At 36.7% G+C, this 4,231-nt stretch overlaps 1 long non-coding RNA gene across 1 annotated transcript; it reads left to right on the forward strand.

Moving 5' to 3' along the window:
• The first annotated feature begins 2,569 nt into the window (after window positions 1-2,569).
• LOC6562567 lies at window positions 2,570-2,988 on the forward strand. Its single transcript, XR_004365100.2, has 2 exons — window positions 2,570-2,633; window positions 2,701-2,988. It is a non-coding gene; the product is annotated as an uncharacterized LOC6562567 (long non-coding RNA).
• Window positions 2,989-4,231: the final 1,243 nt, after the last annotated feature.

Here is a 4,231-nt window from a genome sequence, read left to right on the forward strand (position 1 = left end):
TCCTGGGCCAGTTAATTGCATTTTCACGCCCAGCTGAATGCCAGACGCAGACTCAAACTCGAAACGCATCGAATCACATCACATTCAACATTTTGCAGTTTTGCTGACCGTGTCTGCAACACAGTCGTCATCATCATCATCGTCATCGTCATCGTCAGCGTCATCTTCATTATTACCACAGAATGCCTATATCTTTTTTCCCCTATTTTTTGTCAGTTGTGGCTCCATTTTCATGCAGTGGCAGCAGCCTTTGGTTGAATGTCTGTCCCTTTGTCTGTCCGTTTGGCTGGCTGCTTGGCAGTGAATTGCCCTGATTCGATTTCATTTCATGACCATTATTTCGTCCATATACCGACTAGTAGCAACAGCAGCAGCATCTGCACAGAGCACCCGGAGAATTCTAATTGCCGCTGCTGCATTCTGTTGCAAAACTCATTTGCATGATTTTTGGTTGGGCTCTCTCCCTCTCGCTCTCTCTGTCTTTCTTTTTCTCCAGTTTCATTACACATACCTATCGAAAAGAAAATGAAAAGGAAACTTTAGCAAAAAAAAAAACAAAGATAATATGGAATTTTTGAAACTTTAGCGTGTTTGTTGGCCTTAGACCTCAGATATATATTTTGCGGAGTACTCTGGCTACTATTGTGAACCGAAAAATGTATAAATTTAAATGAAAATTGAAATTGGAAACAAGCCGAGATTAAAACACTTTATTTGTTTATTTATTTGGTTATTTTGTAATTTGAATGTGGGCTGAAAACAGACCTCAGTTTTGTAAAAGGCTTAAAATTAAAGTTTATAATCGTCACCATTTAATGGGTTTATATTATAAATATCATCCATACAACTTGTGAAGAATATCAATAGATAATAATAATAAGTCTATGTTTATTCTGTTGCTATTGTTATGCTTACTCCATTATGTAATAATTATTAAATAATAAATGTATGTGTTTTCTGCTTTAATAAATCGATTCTGAACTGTTTTCTGTTGTGTTTCTCTTAATTATGATGTGTGCAAACTGCAGTAATTTAATTGGCTATATTGGAGCACTCCACCTACAACTTTCTATTGCGACATCCTGTGCCCAAAGCGCCATAAATCATAGTTAGCTTTGTCATTTTTCTTTTTCGCCTCTTTTTTGGTGTCGTTTGGATGTCAGTTTCGAAGGCCAACACGCGCATATCGACCACTGAGAGAACCGACCACATTTACCAACTACCGACCAGGCCGGGACAGGCCAGGCCAGGACAGAACAGGGCAAGACCTGGCCAGGTTTGGCAGACAATGTAATGGAGCAGCAGTCGACGCATTCGTATTGCAGGCGATGACTACAAATTGGTCGCATTTCCAGGCACAAAGTTACCCAACTCGGCTGCAATTGAAGTTGGGCCTCCAACGATGACTCACCCGCGAGTACTCTTAATATTTTCCATTCTTATTTGTAGTCGTTGAAATTTGGGTGCTAGTTTTTGGCTTCTCATTTTTTTTAGTTTCGTGTTTGCTGCATTTGACATTTTGCGACTTTTGCTGGGCGCGTAATTTATGTGAGTTTTGTACTGCGTTTGCTGCAAGCAAAAAAAAAAGAAGAGGAAAAGAGGAGCAACAGAAAAGGGAGGCAGCTTTAACAGCCAGTGTGATCTTATGTGAAAAGACAGTTGCCGAGTGTAGACAATAACAAAAACAAATGGCTCAACTTGCCGCATAACTTTGTTTGCCGCTGTTGCCCCACATAAGTGGGTAAAAGTACTCGTAAGTAAGTAAGTAGTTTGTACCCGAGTACTCCGAGTGCTTTGTGCAACTGTCTTTCATCCACTGACTCCCTGTCTGACTATCTGTCTCTGTGTCTTGGCTCACAATCAGCTGACTGTTTGTTTGTTTGCTTGTTGTTGTTTATTTGCTGTTGTCAAGTTGTTGAATCGCGTGCGAGTCCGTGTCGCCACATACGAGTTTCTTGTTATTCGTATTCATTAGCGCACCATTGTGTGTCATGAAATTATAATAGCACTCTCTTAACTTGCACTAACAATTAAATGCCAAAAACTATAAATGTAAGCAAAGTATGCAGCTGCATCAGATGCGATATCTTAAGTCATATTAGCTTATATATCTCTTAACATTTATTTATCATTATTATTATAACTATTAAACACTCCAAAATTGTGTTTGTAAACTAAACAATTTGGCAATTATATATTATAATATAAATCATATTGATATATAAATTAATTTCTATTTTGTATTGTATTCATGTATTCATATAGACCAGTTAATTCTTCTCACTTTCTGTTAATAGCTGTACTACTTATTATTCCTTGCATTAATTTATATAATGATTATAATAGCTTCAAATCGGAGTCACGTCATAATTTTTTGTTGTAATTTTTGTATTTTCCTTTGATGTCTGATATTGCTTGACATTAAATAAATAAATATGTAAAAAAAATAAAATACAGGGCTATAAAGTGGCTCCTGTGGCCTTCACTTATATCCAGTCACCTTTGAGAAACATGTCTCAATTTGAGCTTAGGTGATTCTGCTTTGTTTTAAACTACTTTATTCGTACATCTCAACTCGAAGCAACAACACCTAAATTATTTTTGTGGTCTCTTAATTCTTTTTCGGTTTTCAGGTAAGAAATGGAAGTGAATTATATGTATTTTCCTTTTATTTCAAAATATTATAATGGCTTTACTTAGATCAATCATGTGCTGTGGTCCTTGCGGTGGTTGCTGTGGTGGATGCGGTCCCTGTGGTGCCGGTCCCTGTGGTGGTGGCTGCTTTGGACCCAATGTCTGTGGACCCTGCTATGCCACAGGGCCCTGTTTCGGTTGCTGTGGACCCTGTGCCGCCTGCGGTCCGTGCGGCGGTTGCGCCAGCAGCTGTGGACCCTCTTGCTGAGTTCCACTTGCATATGTATTAGCATTGACCTGGCGACACCCGAATAAAGTGCCTCCAATATAGAACCATTGGGCTGCGCATCTAAATCGAATCTTGTTTCTCTATACAGAACAATGAAAGCAAAATTTATTTTCTATTGATAATCTCTAATTCTTGGCGTTTCGATTGGCTTTCACAATTTTGCGTATAATTCTGGGTAGTTTCAATGAGGCGCATTCAACAAAATATGTAGTTAGGCATGTTATAATAATCGAAAATAAAGGAACAACAATATTGATACACATCTCTGCCAGAAACTGGCTTTTGGGGAAGGGTTCATTCGATTTTCAAAACTCGAATTCTCGCTTGTAATTTAAAGCTGTTTACATATTTTTAATTGCAACAGCATAGAACATATTATTAATGGGAAAGTACTTATTTTGATCCAATTGTATGTGCAGCATTCAATCATATTGCAAGTTGATTTATTTACGGTGTGGATTTATCAAATATTCCTTTTCATAATAGATCATTTAACTTTCGTTGGACAAATTTCAAAACAACACAATGAAGCTAGGACAATATTTCTTTACTACTTTATTATAAAGCCAAAATACCCAACGATTGGTATTACTCGTACTAACTGCGCTGCAGGATAAAAGTCACCCAACCACAAAGCGGGTGTGCTGCCAACTTTATTTAACTGTTTGCCAAGCTGTCAAGCGTTAGCTAACTGCCACACACTCCCACACACACATCCACACACTCGGGCACACACACAGAGATACACTCATAAGTGGTACTATTTGGGACTTGGTTTCGAGTGGGAGTTTTTGTGGTACTGCTTGTACTGCACTCACAATAAAAATCGCACTGCATTTTGGAAATTCGTCCTGATACTATAAAGTCTTTCTGGATTTTAGAAATAATTTATAAAAGAGAAATTTTTAATATAAGAAAACAGTTTTGTAAAAACTCGGAAGGCTTGCCCTAATTTTGTGATCTTATTTTTTAGAAATATTTTCTATTAGCAGGAAATGCATTTCTAAAACGGAAAATTCCTTTCTAAAATGCAGAAACAGGTAACACAATTGCCGAAAATCATAAGCTTTTTCATATTAAATTATATGAATTAATAAACTATCTAAAATATATTTTAGAGTTGCTTCTAACAAAAAAAAGAGACCCTTAAAATGAAAAATATATGTTTTTAATACTATACAATTGTGCCTTCCAATAATATACTTTCCGAATAAAAAACCAATAATGTTTGTGTATGTAAAGAAAAACCCTAGTCTTAAGAAATATACTTTCTGAATAATAAGCTGCGTTAACCTTGGCGAATTTCTC

The sequence above is a fragment of the Drosophila grimshawi genome, unplaced genomic scaffold (assembly GCF_018153295.1).
Source record: "Drosophila grimshawi isolate 15287-2541.00 unplaced genomic scaffold, ASM1815329v1 contig_1377, whole genome shotgun sequence".
NCBI classification, from domain to species: domain Eukaryota; kingdom Metazoa; phylum Arthropoda; class Insecta; order Diptera; family Drosophilidae; genus Drosophila; species Drosophila grimshawi.